The sequence below is a fragment of the Mirounga angustirostris genome, unplaced genomic scaffold, assembly GCF_029215605.1.
Source record: "Mirounga angustirostris isolate CCGP_5_RB_7025 unplaced genomic scaffold, mMirAng1.0.hap1 SCAF_6, whole genome shotgun sequence".
Lineage (NCBI taxonomy): Eukaryota > Metazoa > Chordata > Mammalia > Carnivora > Phocidae > Mirounga > Mirounga angustirostris.
In genome coordinates this window covers 105,909,190-105,928,128 of record NW_026991714.1, presented here as the reverse complement: position 1 = coordinate 105,928,128, position 18,939 = coordinate 105,909,190, and the positions used below count along the sequence as shown (strand labels likewise).

Genomic DNA, 18,939 nt, shown 5'->3' with positions numbered 1-18,939 from the left:
GTTTCAGAGGTACAGATCTGAGATTCAACAGTCTTGCACAATTCGCAGCGCTTACCAGAGCACATACCCTCCCCAGTGTCTATCACCCAGTCATCCCATCCCTCCCATCCCACCCCCCACTCCAGCAACCCTCAGTTTGTTTTTCAGAGTCCATCGTCTCTCATGGTTCGTCTACCCCTCCGATTTCCCCCCCTTCATTCTTCCCCTCCTGCTACCTTCTTCTCCTTCTTCTCCTTCTTCTCCTCCTCCTCCTCCTCCTCCTCCTCCTCCTCCTCCTTCTTCTTCTTCTTCTTCTTCTTCTTTTTTTCTTAACATATACTGCATTATTTGTTTCAGAGGTACAGATCTGAGAGTCAACAGTCTTGCACACTTCACAGCGCTTAGGTTAAGGCCAGGATTACAAGTCCCCTCTTCTGAGTGAACTGCCACACACCTGGACCCAGAGTCGCAATCAGGACAGACATACTCACTCAAAAGGCGATTTTTGAAGCATCCCATTCCAAAATCCCGTGTCGAATGCTGGAGACTCAACACAGTGTCTCCTTGAAAACTATGGACTCCTTTTGTCTCCCCAGGTTCCTGGAGGCAGACATTGTCGAGACTTCGACCTGACCACCGCGGTGGCAGGCTGTTCTGGACGGACGGGCCTGAAAGTTGCTCTGCACTTGCCAGAGATTTTCGGTCGTGCTGGCTGGGCCCAGAGTGCTTGGATGTGACAGCTATTGTTTGTGAAAGAGATCTGATGCTTCATTGGAGGAAAAAACTGTGTACAGAAACCTGGCAGAGGTATCTTAAGGGCTTTCTGATTAAAGGAGCAAATAACCTAAATGCCAGATTAGTAGCATTTGGGAGACGAATGCACGATGGGGAGTGCATGTCTATTTTCTCCTTTCCCTCAGCCTTGCTTGGCAGCATACGTTTGTCACTTTGAGGAAATGAGAAAAGGACCAGCTGATGTAGTAGAGAAATAACCGGGAAGCAAAGCGTGATCCTTGCAGCTTTCTTGGTAGTCCAAGGGCGTAGGTTGGACATTCTGATGCCCAGAGTCCTGAAATAAAAGTCTGGATAGCCCAGTGGACCGCCTCGGAATGCCAGGCTATGCCAGTGTGCTTTGGACTTTCCAGCACGAACCTTCCAGAATGGTTGGGGAGGGGCCCGCCAAGGCCTTTGAGTGTTGGAGCTGTCATGCACATGAGCGGTTATTTCTCTTCTCCTTTAGCTGCAGAACATGATAGAACTGTTATCAAGGGAACCCAGCTGTCTCCCCACAAGCATGCTTCAGGGGCTGTGGTGGCCCCCTCTGTCCATCTTTGAGCAAGTTGATTAGGGGGATGGTTAGTTCTCCCTTAGCTCTTTAAGGTGAGGTGATATACCTGGACCTGGATGCCATTGGGGGAGGGGGATTAAGAACTTTTGTCTCTGTGGACAAAAGGAAAACTCCCTATACATTAGACAGAGTGATTTTTTTTGAAATGTAAATCAGATCAATTATGAGTTCCAAACTCCTTACCATGACTTCCAAGGACTGCCAGGATCTGGCCCCTGACTGCACGTCCAGATTCTTCACTTACCACTTGCTCACATGCCCCAATCACACTGGCCTGCCTGTGGCTCCTTAAACACACCACGGTAGTTCTTGTCTCTTGAACTTTGCCCTGCTGCTTCCTCTGCCTGGCATTCATTCTCTTCCCCTGGCCTTCATAATCAGGTACAATTGCATGCTTTGACTCTTGGGGGAGATGTTCCCTTACCCTTACCAGCCTGCCCCCTCCCCACTCCTGCCACCTTTTTGCTGATTTCCCTCATCATCCTTCATACGACCAGAAACTAGTATTTATTTGTTTGATTGTTTTCTTACCCTTTGGGTTTCTCCCCACTCGAATGTAAATTCTAAGAAGGCAGAGCTCTGGTTAGTCATCTTCAGTGCCTGTGAGGGTCTGAGTCCAGTCAGGGAAGCAGGGGCTTCACGAGAGGGAATTCAGCGTGGGAACTGGGGACATGAGCTAAGGAGGAGTGGAGGGGCCAAATAGGCCACCGCAGGGCAACCCAGAGGTTAGGCAGAGCGAGGGACCGAAGGCGAAGGGAGGAGGAGGTGTTATGGAGGAGCTCGCATCACTGCTAGAGGCACCACCTGAGAGAGGGAGAGGGAGGAGTGGAGCAACAGGGGAGCAGCCTCCCAGCTTCTCCCTTCCTTCACCCACCAGCCTCCCCCAGGGCCCCAGTGCTCCCACTGGCAGAACCCAGCAGTGGACCACAGGCAAGGGTGCCGCCAGGATCACGTAGCCTGTGGGATTTAGCGTCTGTAACCGGGAACAGAGCAGGGGAGAGGTGAGGAACTGATGTGAGGACAAGCAGATGACTGGCACCTTTCTCTATGCCCAGCATCTCTGGCAGTCCTTGGCGGGTGATAGGTCCCCAGTAAGTAATTATCGAATGGATGTACGAATGCACCGTTCCACACGAGCCTGTTCCAGTGTCAATTCTAATGGGGTTGACCCCTGTTAAAATGCCAGAATGTAAGAGGGAGGAGCTCCGTCTGAGGCCTGGACTTGACAGTCACGCTCTGTGGCCCCCGATAGGTTCTGAGCCTGCTGTTTCTTCTCTCTCTGCCACCCAACCCTGGGGAAGGGAGAAGGATTATGATTTCTGGAAATAACATTCTTTCACGATCCCTTTAATCTGAGCCCGCTGTCGATTTTATATGTGTGGGGTTATGTTGCTTGAGGAATTCCTTTGAAGGCAATTTTAAACTTTCATTCCTTCATTCAATTTTTAAAATTTCTAACGTTTGGGACCCTTCCCAGCGCTCTGGATTTATCCATGGCCTCGGGGTGCTAAGGAACTGGAGCCGAATTCCACATTCTTGATGACCTCTATTGGGTGGCCTAGGAGAATTGATTCAGTGTATCGGAGCCTTTATTTGTCTGTGAGGTGGAGTTGAGAACATGAAATAGTGAAATAAACCAAGATAAGGCCCCAGCTGACGTCGAATCTTTCCCGTTCCTTGCCCCAAACCCTGGCAGGTGGCTCTGATGTCCCCTCTCCCTTCTCCCACCCAAGGGCTCAGTGCCGCTCTGTGTGGATTTTCAGGTTTCCTCCTGCTGATTACCTTCCATGGAAGAGTGTGGTTGGCCACTTACCACTACATCTCCTCATTTTGACATTTTGTCCTGTTAAAGGAGTAATTGTGGGTTTATATGCATTTTTCCCTATAGGTTGTCTGTGTTAAAAAATAAAATTGTAGTCTGCCTAAACTGATTTCTGCGGGTAATTTATGGAGTGCATGTTTCTCTTTTTTCTTTTTTTCCTCTTTTCCTTTCTTTTTTGCTGAGGTGGTGCCTTGGCTGCCTCGTCCCCAGAGTTTTGCCTGAGGGTTGAATTTTGAGCTGCAACAGTTTTTCCCATTTCAGTGTTAGGGTCGACTGGTGCTTTATCAAAACTCTGTAAGTACCTTGCATTATTGGAGATCTCAGCAGGTTGGAATCCAGGGACTTTTATTTAAACCTCTAATGTAACAATGATGGCACTCTGTAATTAGGCATTTCTGGAAGTGACTTTGATTGAATTGCAGAAAGGAAGGTAACAGCCCATGGAGGCTGGGGCTAAATTCATGGGGAAGAAATGCATGGGCAGCTGTGGTGCGGGAGGAGGGCGGGGTGGGATGTGTGTGTTCACTTTCCAAGATTTCTGTCTGAGTTGCTAATGTGACGGTAGGTGAAGGGCGCCTTTTAAAGAACACTTCGTGTCTGGTGAACATCCTGTATATTGAATGTTCTGGTCTTCTTTCCACTGCCACTCCCTGTCAGCCTCAAGAGACACCAAAGAAAAATATGCTGCAGATTTCAGAACAGTTACCCTCTTCCCTATCATTTCACAGAACTGGGCTTAGTCAAGCTTGTGATGACATAGAATTTTCCTCGCTTTGAAAAGTACTGGTTAAGTCTTTTGGTTCCTGCTCTTCAAAAGTGGAGTCATTGTGTTTTTCTTTTTCAGAGATACTGTCAGCCTGTCAGAAAGTGGAATTTCCCACAAGACCAGAATTCCATCAGCCTTCATTCATGACATTAGTACTTCCAGTTTTATTTGTTTATTTTTTTAAGATTTTATTTATTTATTTGAGAGAGAATGAGAGAGATTGAGCATGAGAGGGGGTAGGGTCAGAGGGAGAAGCAGGCTCCCCACTGAGCAGGGAGCCTGATGCGGGGCTCTATCCTGGGACTCCAGGATCATGACCTGAGCCAAAGGCAGTTGCTTAACCAACTGAGCTACCCAGGCGCCAGCACTTCCAGTTTTAAAGGACAAACTTGCCCTGCTTTCAGTGTTGAAGGCAAACAGCCAGCTCCCAAGGACGGGTTCTTGCACATAAATAATTGTATGCTAGACTTAAAGTGCATAAAAGGATGGCCTCCAGTCTGGTGCCCCTCCTCCCCCACCGCCGGAGAAAGTGGAGTTGTGAGGGCAGTGGGCGTGGCAGGAGAAGGGGCGGGGCTCGGACCCCCGTCTGGGGCGGGGCTTGGAAAGCCTGATTGACTTCTGTCTCCCAGCACTACCTCTCCCTTTACGTGTTCCATGCTCTTTTTATTTTAAGGGTACTCCGATGTGTTATTTATTTAATCTCCCCTGCAACTATGCCCACTTCAAGTTCTTATTAGATACTCAAGAGTATTCTTAGTATGATCCAATTTTTAAAAAATGAAAAGTCATCTTCTGGAGAAAAATCTATTCATGGGCCCTTTAAACATGTTTAGTTTTTAAATTTTCGTACAGTAAAATGGACTTTCTTTCCCTTTGTGTACAGTTCTCTGAAGTTTAGCACACGCATAGATGCATGTAACCACCACCATAGTCAGGATACAGACTGTCCCTTCACTTCACTTCACCCCATAAAACTTCTGTCCTCTACCTGTAACCCCTGGCAACCACTGGTCTGTTTTCCGTCCCTATAATTTTGTCTTTCTGAAAATGTCAGTACATAGAACCCTAGCATGTGACCTTTCGAGAAAGCCTTCTTTTATGGGTCTTTTTTGATTGAAGCAGATACTCATCCTTTGGGGTCATCTGCATCATTTCATTATTTACTCTTTTTTGGACAAGCTTAGAAGAGTTTGAATGGTTCGTTAAAAGAGAACTCATTTCAGGAGATTGGTGGCAGGGACAGGGGCTAAAGGGCAGCTTTGAGACCTTCGTTTCTGTCCCAGACACGGGCACCTAGTGGTTTTTGGTAACTTCCGGTGGTGGCTGTCCATTTCTCTTATGCAACTACAGGTGTAGCTGGTGTTCCTGCAGAGAGGCCATCTGGAATTCCAGATGCCTGGTGATTGTCAGAATATTATCCACTTAGCTCAGTGTGCCAGAGCCACCGGGCCCTCTCAAACACTGACCGCACACGAAATCATATCCATGTCCTCGGGAGCCCCACGCTTCTGGGGCTGGGCTCTGCCAGGAGAATGGGGCTGTTGGACTGGGGACAAGAGACTGCTTGATTCAAGGTGGAAAAGGAACTGCTCCACTGTAATTGTCTGCCAAGGAGGTAATTGGGAGAATCACTTTCTTGATCTCCATCTGACAACCAGCAGGAAACTTCCCAAGGAGCTGGAGGAGATAAGCCTGTCAAGATCCTCTCTGCCGTTTTAGGCCCAGGATTGTCACTGCTGCAAGGCAGGGCTTTGGTCTTCCCAAAAGGGGAGCCAGCAAGATGCAGCATTCTTCCTCAAAGCACCAAGGAATCACAGACCCCATGGCTAAGCTCCATGGAACCAACATGTCGGTTGTCTGGTCAACCTTCTTCTGGTCTAGCCAGTGGGTGACGTTCAGTTTTGAGACAGAAGTCTCAGGCTGTGTTATATAATTCCATCTCTTCGTCTTTCAGAAAAAGGCATGTTGAAATGAGGGTGGGGAATAAGCTTTTGAACTTAAGCCTCTACTCCCCTCTGATCGGTCACTTGTCAGTCGATTAGCTATAACTAATAGCTGTTATTTGCCGTTATTGAGAGGCATTATAGTGGAGTAGTTAACAGCAGGGTTCTGGAGCCAGACCACATGGGTTTCAGGTCCCACCCAATGTCTGGCTGGCTGGGGGGACCCTTGGTCAATTTGTTGACCTTTCTGGGCCTTTGTTTCCCCATCTGTAAAATGTGGATGACAATACTATCTCCGTCACAGGATTGGTGTGAGGCTTAAATTTGTCAGTGTGTATAAAGTGACTACCAAATACCATTTACTTTTGAAGCCTCCACATGTGGACTCTAACACTAGTGTGTGACCTCTTCAGTTTGAGCACTGTTGGCTAGTCTAATAGTCTCACTTTACAGAGAAGAAAGCTGAGGTCTGCAAAGGCTTAGTACTGTGCCTGGTGGCAGACCAGGACTAGAGATATCTCTTGGCTCTTAATCTCTTTTTTCTTTTTCTTTTTAAAGATTTTATTTATTTATTTGACAGAGAGAGACACAGCGAGAGAGGGAACACAAGCAGGGGGAGTGGGAGAGGGAGAAGCAGGCTTCCCGCGGAGCAGGGAGCCCGATGCGGGGCTCGATCCCAGGACCCTGGGATCATGACCTGAGCCGAAGGCAGACGCTTAACCGACTGAGCCACCCAGGCGCCCCAATCCCTTTTTTCACTCGGCGAAGTAGAAAACTGATGGTCTGTATACACTGTTTGCTATGGGGCAGTTTATTAACTGGAAGCCTCTAATAACTTGGACTCCCATGCATTGTCAAGACAATTGTAACTAATGTCCAGATCAACAAACCCATATCACTAGAGAAAGATGTCACTTCCTTCAGTAGAGTTTTAGTGGGTTTTTGTTTTTTTTTTTAAGATTATTTGAGAGAGAGAGAGAGCACGAGTGGGAGACACAGAGGGAGAGGGAGAGAGAATCTCAAGCAGACTCCACACTGAGCACAGAGCCTGACATGGGGCTGGATCTCACGACCCTGAGATCAAGACGTGAGCCAAAACCAAGAGTAGGATGCTTAACCGACTGCGCCACCCAGGTGGCCCCCATAGAGTTTTAGTGTTAAACATATTTTTGCAGTGTTTATTTATCAGCATAATGACCACCGTATATGCTATAGGGAATAGTTTTTAGGGAGCCAGAATGTGTCCTCTGCAAGAACTTTCATTCACTGACCAGGAGCGATAACAGTTTATTGCCACTTGATCTTGGCTCGCCCATCTGGGTCAAGTTGTTTCTCTCTGGTGTTCACTCTTTCCATCAAATTGTTCCAGTGACTAACAACCCAGTTTAGTGATGACAAGTTGGTTAATAGTGGAGCTCAAGATAAGGCAGTGTTAACTCCCTTTGCCCTGAGAGCCTGCTGCCTGCGTGTTGAGTGATCCAGGGACTTGTCAGCCCTTCAAGCTGATGTGTGAGGTGCTGGGAGTCAGGAGAAGCACTTGGTGTGCTTTCAGCTCGCACACGTGTCCCCGGGCTCAGCACTGAGCGTGCCAGCACCCACCCCTTCCAGGAAACCGCTTACCCTCCTTGCAGGTGATACTCATGTCAACCCCCCCTCTCGAAAACAAATGCCTTTAGATTCAGAAATACATTTTCTCAGATGTGCAGAGGTGTTTAGGGTGTTGGCTTTTGCTCAGTCCACAAATCAGATGACTCCCATTGTCCATATCCTAAATTGGGACTCCCTGCCGCTGATGGAACTTCTGGACAGGCTCTATCATCTAACATGGTTAAACTCCGTGCGACAGGTGGGAGAGGAGGACCTCACATTGACTCAGAGCCTCCCTGTGCAGGGGTGTAGTCTCTGCTTTCCCGGTGCGGGCTCCGTGAAGGTGACATTTGTTCATGGGGTGCTTCTGAACAATCTGTGCAGTGCATCCAGTTTTCAAGTATGAGGAGGCACAAGGTGATAGCATACAGTAGAAAGGGACTCCCTCCATGTGCACGCCTTCCCTTTTCCACGTATCTTATTAGAGTGGTGCGCACTCTGAAGTGTGAATTAACTGGGTCTGTGGCTGAATGAGTTCAGATTTGCTGAGCAGGCTGATTTGGGAAACCGCCCTCAACTCTCCTGCTGTTTATGGTGTACAGACACCCTTCCTAAGTGAATGTGGCATTTGTATTGGATGAAGGCCGTAGCTGAGTATGAAACGTGATTACATGTCTACTCTAATCCTCAACAGGCAATGCTTTCCACTTAAGGTGTTTTAAGAGACATGTGTACTGGTGGACTCACAGAATATTTGCGTCAAAAGCATTCACAGGCAGAGATGGAAGGTATGAGCCATCAGCTTAGAAGCCTAACCTCAGGAGAGATAGAGGTCTGATTGAAGCTGCATAAAGTTTAAGTAGCGCCCCTATGCATGCATATATATATATATATATAGAGAGAGAGAGAGAGAGAGAGAGAGAGAGAGACATACACACACACACACATATGCATATATGTGCACACAAACACACCATCTCCAGTCAAATTTGCAAAGACTTACTGATGAGCTAATAACGTTGCTGCATGCCAGAGGAATTCACTAGTCTACAAATTCCATGAATTCTAATGCCTCACTCTGCACTTTTAGAGAGCAATAGGCTAGAATTAATTGGGAACTTTCCTTTCAAGAGAATATTGGAAATATTCTTTACTGCTATGGAGCACTGTTTGTTTATCCATAAAATTCCACAAATTGCAATAGAAGTCGCTGAGGTGACACTGTGAGAGATGGGTATTGCCAGGACTTTAGCTGATGGGCTGAGCCAGCATCACATGTTACAGGATACAGACTCATGTGGCGAGAAGGTTATGCTTCCTTCTCCGTTCCGTGCACCACAGGGAGGAAGTCTCTGCTTGGTTCTACCATGTCCCGTAACGCCTCTCTGAACTGCAGTAGTCAGCCTCAAGCCTCAGGCGCCAAGTCTTTGCTAGAGTAACAGTATCCAGGTAGAGTCTAAGTCATCTGGATTTTCTTTTTTGCTGTATAGGGTTACTTTCTAGTTATGGCAAGTGAGACAGTCTTTCCATTTCTGGGAATAATATAAAGTTCCATTTTAGAACTACATTTGGAAGGAGGCAGTTTAAAGGGGAAAAAAGAAAACTAGATAATTAATTGTGCAGGTGGAACCCAGTTAAAAGATGTTGTCTGTGGGGACAAGACAGGTTAGGAGACCTTGGTATAGGAGATGGTGAGTGTTCTGACTGCGGGAGGGCAGTTGGGATGGGCTCCTCCTTCTTGTAAACCCTGCCGCCATTTCCAATAGAACGATGCTGATCGCTAATCTTTGCAGAGGCTAAGCTACCTTTAATACACCCCCATTTAATCATCCAAACGATGCCAGGAGATGTGTATTATTACAATCCCTTTGTTAGAAGATGTGGAGGCATAGAGGTGGTGGTTGACATTTCCAAGGACGCTGGACTGGTAAGGGGCAGAGCCAGCATCTGAACAGAGGCGGTTTGATTCCGAGCCTGGCACTTCCCTCTTATGCCCATTTCACACCTAGTAACATCCCCAGCAAATGACCAGGGCACTGGAATAAGAGAAAACTCTACACATTCCAGTTTACTAACTGTTGGCAAATTGAATTTCTAGTGACGAAAAAGAAAAACACATTTTAAAAAAAGAGAGCGAGAAAACACCAACCTAAATGTGGGCAGTCGAGACCCATGTGTAATTCCCATGTGACAGCATGACTGTCACCTCTGTTTCCTGTCCGTTCTCTGCTTCCCACATGCCAATGACTGTTGAAGATCGATGGATGTTCTGAAAATCCCTACTTTGCTCATTAACGATTAGAGTTTATAATTCTTTCTCTCAAAGTCTGGATCACCGAAGCCTCTGGATTTGGAATGCCTGACTTGTCTATATGCCAATATTTATACATTGCTGTGAAGGTTTTCTATATTAAGGGAGGGATCCCTTTGCAACTACACTTGATTCAGAGTCCATCTAGCACTCTTACAGTAGTATTCTTAGCACGACTGCTATAGGATAATAGATGCTGTCTGTAAATCTACATGACGTTCAGCTCCGCTGCATGCATTTACTCCTTTTCTGCTAAGTTTTCTGGGTAAATTTTAAGGCCACCAGGATATTTCCTAAGTTGGTAGATTTTATTAAACCTCCAAGAACATAACTCTTTTTACAAGTTGTTAGTGCTTACAGAAACTCATGATAAATGAGACACTTAAGGCCGTTTCATGAGCAAACAGGAGAAGGTCGTTTGTTAATGCTGGTCCCATTCTCTGATATTGTGAGAAACAAATGAATGTTTATTGCTAGTTGTTAACACCCTTCATGTGAGAATTATTTAAAAGGCAATTACATATATTTGCAGAGAAATGACACCATCGTTTAGTTCAGTGTTTGCAGCATCACAGAGTCTCCCCTGAAAGGGTTACAAAATGGTGCCACGTTAGAGTTGCTTCTGCTCTAATTTTAACATTTTAATATGCCCTATCACTTTTAAGAAATAAAAAAAAGTCATCAGTGATCAATCTCAACCTCTGTCCAGTGGCAATTTAGCCTACTTTCTAGGAGACCTGCGGGATCTTGTTCCAGGCACTTTGGTTCTAGTTGCTTATCACAGGGGCTGTTTCCAGCACCGGCTGTTTCCAGCACCATACCTGCTTCTTCTGATCGCACCCCTCTCCACTCACCTCTCCACAACCATTAGCAATCATGCTCCTCTTCCCAAGCGCTGTGTTTCACTCTCCTCCTCCGTGTTTGGGCTCCAGTCATGTTGGCTTTGTCCAATTTCCCCATGTCCATAGTCTTGTCTCGTCCCCGGCTTTGCACCTGCTGTTGCCCTGTCTGGATACTTCTTTCTCCTCTGGTCTCCCTTCCCTGCATTGTGCATCTTCCACCTGGATAACATCTACTTATCCTTCAGGTGTCAGCTCCAGTGCCACTTCCCTTCATCCTCTTCCTCTGTGAGCAGCTCTCCCAGACTTGTGTTCCGTTCTTTCACACTCTTGTTTCAGTTTGGGTTCCCTCGTTCACTGGGGGTGACTCTGGACTGAGGGCCCGCCTCCTCGATAAATTGTGACTTTTCCTGAAAGCAGCTGCTCTCTGTAACTTTTGCTCCAGTTGTATCCTTGGCATCCGCCTGGGTGCCCAGCACAGGTAAGTGTTTGTGGAATTCCTCCGTGAATGGAAGCATGCGCCTCCCTCTGTGTTCTGCAGCTTGGCCCTCAATGCCAAGAAACCCAGCGCTCTACCATCTTCCTTGAGTTCTCACTGACGTGGCCTTTGATTTTGACCCAGCACGACAAGTGTGTGAAGGGATCAGGGACTTCCTGGCATTTGGTGGAATTTATCAAGAACCTGACAGAGAGAGAGAGAGAGCAGCTCTCCCCGTGGAGCTGTCAGTCTGCACACGTGCGTGTCACTTCCCTGATAAGCGCCACCCTGGCCAGCCATGGGGATGGCTGGCATTTCTTTCTGGGTCGCAGGACCACCAGGCTGGGGTGGACTGGCCGATCTGGAAACAAAACAGGTGGGATTAAGTTCTATCTAGACAGTCTGGACACTTGGACGAAGAGAATTTCTTCTTGAAATTATTGACAAAGAAAGAAGTCACAGGTGAAGAGAGGGAACGGACAGTCACTCGCCATTCACTGAACTGCAGGCGCGGGACCAGTGTCACCCGTATGCACGCCCATTATCTCCTTTCATTCCTCCATCATCACAGATGAGGCAACCGAGGAACCAACAGACAGGGAAAGGGCTGGTGGCTAAACCTAGGCCTGTTTGGCTCCAAAGCCTCTGTTTTCCACCACCACGTGCTTCCACAAAGGCTCTTCGGCCCTCCCTGGTCTGACTCCCACAGCCGGGCAGCCCATCCTGCCAGAGGTGGGAATATATTCGGCCTCCGGGGCCCAGACCATGCAGCCACTCCTGTTTCTCATCAGGCCATCTAGCTCTCTCTGGAGGCTGGGCCCCACGGGAGATTGTCACACTGCTCCAGGGCAGAATGGATGAACAACTATGCTATAGAGGAGGTCTGTCCTCCCCCGATCCCCTGGGCATCATTTAGTCCACAGAGTCCTGCAGTATGTGGACTTAGCTGACAGGATTCAAATACACACACACATGAGCAGTGTTGCTTGAGAACCCACAGACTGAAGATGAGGAAAGACTTTTCAGACCAACACTTGGCCTGAGCCCCAGAGGACGAAAAAGAGTCATCTGCTGGAAGAGCCTTGGATGGTGGAGGGTCAGGGAGAATATTCCAGACAGAGGGAGTGGCATTTGCAAAGGCCTTGGTGGGGGGATGGGGGAAGACACCTGCATCACAGAGGAAAGGCCAGTGTGGCTGGAACTTGTAGAGGGGGAGGGGCCTGGTGCCAGATGTCACAGCAATGACAGGGATCAAACCGTATGGATTTTGCTCTGCCATCCTGTCTTGAATAAGGAGGGTAAGGGGTGGGATCTCTGCTGGAATGGAGGCAGGGAAAGGTTGGGGAGAAAACCTGTGATAGGAATGGAAAATAAGAGTTTCTTTTTTTTGTTTGTTTGTTTAAGATTTTTTATTTATTTATTTGACAGAGAGAGAGAGAGAACACAAGCAGGGGGAGTGGCAGGCAGAGGGAGAGGGAGAAGCAGGCTCCCCACTGAGCAGGGAGCCTGATGTGGGGCTCCATCCCAGGACCCTGGGATCATGACTTGGCCAAAGACAGATGCATTATCGACTGAGCCACCCAGGCGCCCCTGAAAATAAGAGTTTCTTTTTTTTAATTATTGTTATTTTTAAAGATTTTATTTATTTATTTGACAGAGAAAGACACAGTGAGAGAGGGAACACAAACGGGGAGTGGGAGAGGGAGAAGCAGGCTTCCTGCGGAGCAGGGAGCTCGATGTGGGACTCGATCCAGGGACTCCAGGATCATGACCTGAGCCGAAGGCAGTCGCTTAACCAACTGAGCCACCCAGGCGCCCGAAAATAAGAGTTTCTAACAGCATATTTTAAGGAGAGTGGCAGATCTGGCCAGTGATGGGGTTGGGAGACTGAGGTGAACCTTCCTGGTAAGCCCTGCCCTGAACTCCTGGTCCCTTTAGCAGCATCACTATCACAACATCTAGGTTTGGGGTGTCTTGGGGCCCTCCTCACCACCACCCCCCAGTCCTAGGCAACCATGAGTCTGTGTTTCTATTTCTATAGACTTGCTTATTCTGGACACTTAATATAAATTGAATCATGTAATAATGTGGTCTTTTGTGTCAGGCTTCTTTCACCTAGCATAGGATTTCAAGGTTTATCCATGTTGTAACATATATCAGTACTTCATCCCTTTTTATTGCTGCCCAAGCACTTCTTGAGCCCCTGAGAAAAACATGCAGTCACGGAGCAGTCACCAGTTCCAATGTGTGGTTAGAGCAGGGCACCACAGCGTCATTGATGGTCTTTAATTCAGTTGGACCTTAGTGGTCTGGATCAGGTCAGCCCAGACACAGGCCTCTTAGAGTCTCTTTTGCCCTGTTGAGTAGCAGCCCTGCTCTAGCTGTCCATTCCTGTTATGGTGCTGGGTCTTGAGCTGTGAGTGTTCCTTCTATCCAGGGCCACCATGGACGGTTGTGTAGGTTGAACACTGCCTGAGGGTGCTTAGCTGAAGTCAGAAGAAAGGGCTCAAATACAGTTTGCATCCCACATGCCAAGCTGTAAGACCCAGAATGGAGCTATGTCCATCCAGAGAAGGAGGTTGCCTTTTTCTAACCCAGAACTTTGTCAGGGCACTGGCAGTTTTTTGGTTGGCATTCTGCCCTGTCTTGAGCATGTGTCAGAGCTGAGGTCTTGGGCCCAGTTAATGTGCCTTATATTTGAGTTAACAAGATTTGGGTATTGACAAGATAGAGGATAAAGTTACAGATATTTTCTAATTTATGGATTTGTTCCCATAAGAATTTTGTTCCCTGTCTCGTGTTGAGATCTACAGCTCTACCACGAGCAAGGGAAATTTTCAACTTTTCTGTTTTCTCCATCAGTTCTCTTCTGAGTTCTAACATCTCTTGCTGTTCCCATCTGTGTTTCTAACTTTGGGGTAGAGCACTTCTGAGGTTGGATTGGTGTTAAAAATTAATTTTCACAGAAAGGATAAAATTATGACTATCAGTTATCAGAATGCACATGTGTTAAAGCTTTTATTCTACTTAATCGATGAGGGAAACTGTTGAAAAGAACAGACATTTACAGATCAGGAATAATAGAAGAAATGTACAAATGAAAGCAAAGCTGTTTCCTCCACAAGGGGAGGGGGGTGTCAGTTGAACCTCTCAAACAAGACAGAGTTTACATGGCCACAGGCAAGAACTATTTGCATTGCTATCATGTATCTACAATTTACAGAATGGTTAAAATAGTTTCCATACAATCAGAATCAGATAGCCCAAAGAAGTATTCTCTAGTCTGACCATGCAACTTTTTCTATGAAACCACATGTCTTTCCCTACACTGGTGATTTGTGGTGTCTCTAGCACATTGGTTAATTTAGATAAGCTTTTGTTGTTCTAGTTGAAATTTCAGTATGAGAATAAGGTTTCCTTCAGATTTCAAATGGTCTTTGGTATGTGATGATCTCAATTGGAGGAGCAAGAATCTGGACATTTTCAGACACCATTGTTGGTTGAAATAGCAAAGCTGAAATACACTCAGGGGGCTTGAAGGGAGGAACCTGTTAGACCAGAGGCTGGGGAATAAGGCCTGGATTTTCTTCTTAAAATCCTTACACACTTTCTGTGTGACCTTTGGGCTTGCCATTTATCTCCCTGCCTCTTTGAGACAGGAAAATAAGTGTTATTTGTAAAGTACGTTGAGCTTCCCTGATGAAAGGTACCAGTTAACTGCGGAGTGGTATTATTAATTTGTTCAGCCTTGCCCTTTGTATTCCTGCTGGGATTTCGATGTTCTGGGTAGATTTGTCTTCCATCTCTCCTCTCTTCCCACCATTAATTTCCACTGTAGCAGGTGGGGTCCTCACCATGAGACTAAGGATTTTCAATGGCTGCTTTGGGATATTTCTATTGACTCCAAAAAGATCTGTTATAAAAAAGCCTAAAACAAGCACCCCAGTTTCTTTCCCTTCCTTAAAAATGTTTAAGTAAATAGTTGATGGGATAATTATTCTAAATGTAGTAAAGCATCAGGTTGTCTTACAAAACCTGCTATAAGTTCAAAATTAGTCTTGTCAGAGCTTTGTGTTTGTCGGCTGTGCCAGGCAAAGCTCCAGTGATCCAGCGTTGCAGGTGTTGGAAAGGAAAATGCTGGAGCTTCCAGAAAGAAAAAAATAATAAAAAAGTGCGGGAACATTTCTGAGATCCGAGTATCCAGAATTGACTCCATTCCTATTCATCAAGAGGGGGTCTTCAGGAATATTTTCGCTCTGTAAAAAAAAAAAAAAAAGCCATTTATATAGGAATGTCCTAGTGCATTTGCAATGTGATACATTGTGTTTCTGCTCAAAACTGACTAGCAGTGGAAAGGGAAAGAGTGGCTGGAAGACTTATTTTTCCTTTTAGCTGTGACATTTTAATGACTTTACTATCCCTCAGTTTCTCCCCTGAGCTGAGCTAATATTCTTTTACAAATCAAGGCATGTGATTCTTAATGTCTATGCCACCAGATCCTGGATCTGGGGGGGATCTACTGTCGAGTTCCTTTGGGTGACCCAGTATGACAGGGAAGATTATTTTTGTCTTCCCTGTCATGACAAGTTTCTGTAATACTCAGATGAGGCTGGGTTTTGAAGAGTGCTTTGTTATTTCTAGACAAATGCGGGCATGGGAAACAACGGTAGCATTTCAGTCTCGGGCACTAGGTATTTGTTGCTATTCAGGAGGCAGTGCTAGGTCTCAATTCACACATTTATCACTCCATTTAATTTTGATACATTATTTCCCCAGCCAGTCTAGCCACACTGATCCTCTGCATCTCAATTCCTAAGGTTTTTATTATCTCTCCTACTGAAAGCTCCATTTAACCGTAACAATCTGATATGATTGTTAGTCTGTTTGTTGGGTATTAGTTTTGTCTTCCTATGAGACATACATTTTGGTTAAAGGAGACAATCCTATTTTATGTTTCTCTTTTGTCCTCTGTAACACCTAGCAGGTGGCCAGAGTCACTGTGGGTGCTGAGCAAATTCTTTCCAATTTCCTAAATGCAAATGGCATTGGCTAGACTTGCACTAAGTTACGTCGATTGTCACAAAGATCTAAAACAGAGCACACTGATTACGTACATATATAATCAGCAGGACTGACTTGAGAAATAAGCCATGCTCATTTTTGAATGGGGGTGCGCACAGTGGTGATTTAACTGGCTGGGCAGCTCCTGGCATTGATTAATGGAAGGGTTTAAACCTTTAATTGTTTGGGCAGAAAGGAGCCATCTCTAGCATTCTTTTTTCCCTTGGATGAACTATTAGAAACTGAAAGATCTCAATAGTCCACGTCCATGGGGATAACTGTAGACTTTTCGGGCAGCTGTGAATACCAGCACCGTCCCACTGACCCACAGTGCTTAGGGTCAAGTGTAGAAGCATGAAGATGAGTTAGAAGAACAGTGTAATAATCTGGTGAAAGATGATGGTGTCTTGGACACGGTCTGGTGCTGCGGGAGTCGGGAGAAGTGTGATGTGCTGAGTCTATTTAGAAGGTAGAGCCAGTTACGTGGATAAATGATCAGGGCCCTGTTAGTGATTCTGGAAGTCCAGAGAATGACTCCTGGGAGGAATACCCATCTCAGTTTGGAACCACTTCCTATCCCGGGAGGTGAGCTGTCAGGGGCAGGCCTTGCGGACCATGTGATCTTTTTAGCTAATTCCTCTCCCTGGGGAGACAACATCAATCATTCAGAAGTCTTAAAAATGCAGTGGGTATCTGGACAGTCCCCCCATCCTGGCCCAGTCACATCATGGAAAAGCCACCAGGGTGCAGCCTCTGCACTTTGCATGAGTTGGCCTCTTTATTATGAGGGGCCCCAGAATCTGAGCCTCCAGGAGCAGAGGTCCAGGGGACACTCCTTCTTGTCAGGATTTGGCCTGGAGCACAGCCCGGAGAATCCTGCCAGTGGATGGAACGGGCTGTATCAGTAGCTCCTGACCCCTCCTGGCCTCCCTTGCGGGGGGAGGGCTTCTTCTGGGGGGAGGCAAAGGGATGACTTGCTGAGAAGATCTCAGCAGGTCTCAGGGCAGAGACCAGAAGGGATGAACCATGAAGCCACCAGGTATGTCAGGAAGGGGTGGCCGTTAGAAGAATCCCGGTTCTGCTATGGGACGCTGGGCAAATAGCCCAGCAGCCCTGGGCCTCAGTTTCCTCAGCTATAAAATGGGGATAATAGTAATAGTAATTATTTTTTTGTGGGGATTAAATATGTTACCATAAATAAAGTATTTAGGATAGTGCCCGGCCCAAAAGGTGTACCATATACATATTTGCAGCTGCTAATATTATATTATTAATTTATCGTATACTGTGTGATATATATTATATTAAGTTATTATATAGTTATTATGTTATTAGTATACGCTCAAGCCAGGCCCAGTCACTAGCTTTTTGATACCTACCCACTTGTGGATTTGGTTCAGGGTAGTTACTGGATCAACCAGTGCGAATCCTGCATAGACCTCACTCTAATGCAAATGCCTCCAACTGAGTACCTGCTAAGCCTGGATCTGTGCAGGAAACTTCACATCCACGGGCCACAAACCTGCAGTGCCTGTTTCAGAGGGGAAGGCACTGAAGCCCAGAGGGTTAAGAAACTTCCTTGGGACCACACAGGTAGGGTGAAAATCAGGTTCCCTGCATGTAAGCCCCGCCCCCTCTCCCTGAGGGAAGGGGCGGCGGGGGGTGGGGAGGCAAGTGTTCCCTCCTCTCTGCTGTACACCCATTGCCGTGGGAGGCGCTCCCAGGCAGTTATTCTCAACCTGGATCAAGATTCTGAGTTTGTAAATCTGGGGTTAGGCCCAGGGATCTGCCTGTTTAGCTGACACTTCTGGGAGCTTCCGGCGCAGGTGGCCTCAGAGCCTACAACAGGCACCTTGGTGGATGGTATACAAGGGATGGCTGCTGAGGGGTCTTATTATGGAGGTAATTGTCAAATTGAACAAAAGTGCATGGCAGGCATTAATTCTGCGCATGTCTGCTATGCCCGCTCTGAGCTGCAGTCCAGGGAACCAGCGAGGCCCATGATACACCTGTTGCCGGTGGGGACAGGAGTGGCCAGGAGAAGCTTCATAAATAGAGCCCCACAGACTGGTCAGATTTGTGACCGCACAGGAGCGGAGGGAGGACAGTGCAGAGGGGGCACCGTTGCAGGAAAGGTTCAGAGGTGGAAGGAATGGCATGTGGTGGGGACGCGAAGGGCTCCCTGTGGCACTTTCTCGACTTGCTGCCGTGAACTGCTGGCCTTCTTCTGCCAAATCAGTGGCTTTTCCACAGTGCCTTCCTCAGCTTTCACCAAGGGGCCCCTTGGAGGGGAGATGGAAGGCAGCACAACCTTTGGTAAGACACGTGGAAGAAAGGGGTTTGTATAAATGGGTGGGACCTTGGTGGGTGCCATTTTCTTTTTCCTGGTGGCAGTGTTGCGTGTTCCTCTCACCTCCTTCTTGCCCTTCTGCTGAGTGACGATGGTTCTCAGCAGTGTAGCCTGCTGGGAACTTCCTGCAGAAGTCACTGATGTCCATCTGCTTTGGGGGTTTTGTTGTGGTTTCATAAGTCTTGTGCTTGTGAGTAGCTTGGCCAGGTATATCGTCTCGGGGGGGATGACGATGGGGACTATGACAAATTGAAGGCAGGCCCTCTGGGCCTTTCCTGTCCTTCTCCTCATCCAGCCTCCTAATTGTGCCTTTACCTTGGCTTACAGTAGGGCCCTGGACAAGTGAATTCCTCACTGGGTTACAGTTTTCTCCCCTAAAATGCAGGCCTAGTGCTAGATGCCCTTGATGATTCCTTCCCAGAGTAACATTCAATGACTTTTTTGAATACTTGGAG

At 47.0% G+C, this 18,939-nt stretch overlaps 1 protein-coding gene across 19 annotated transcripts in view; it reads left to right on the top strand.

Annotated features, from left to right (window-relative positions):
- Nucleotides 1-18,939, top strand: part of KCNMA1 (potassium calcium-activated channel subfamily M alpha 1) — a 734,101-nt gene that overhangs the window by 326,333 nt on the left and 388,829 nt on the right. The window contains exon 3 of one of the 19 annotated variants that reach the window (XR_010412488.1): nt 576-786. The exons of the other annotated variants lie outside the window; for them this stretch is intronic. The gene's annotated coding sequence lies outside the window, so the exon portion shown is untranslated. The remainder of the gene's footprint in view (nt 1-575; nt 787-18,939) is intronic. 19 annotated transcript variants of the gene reach the window in all.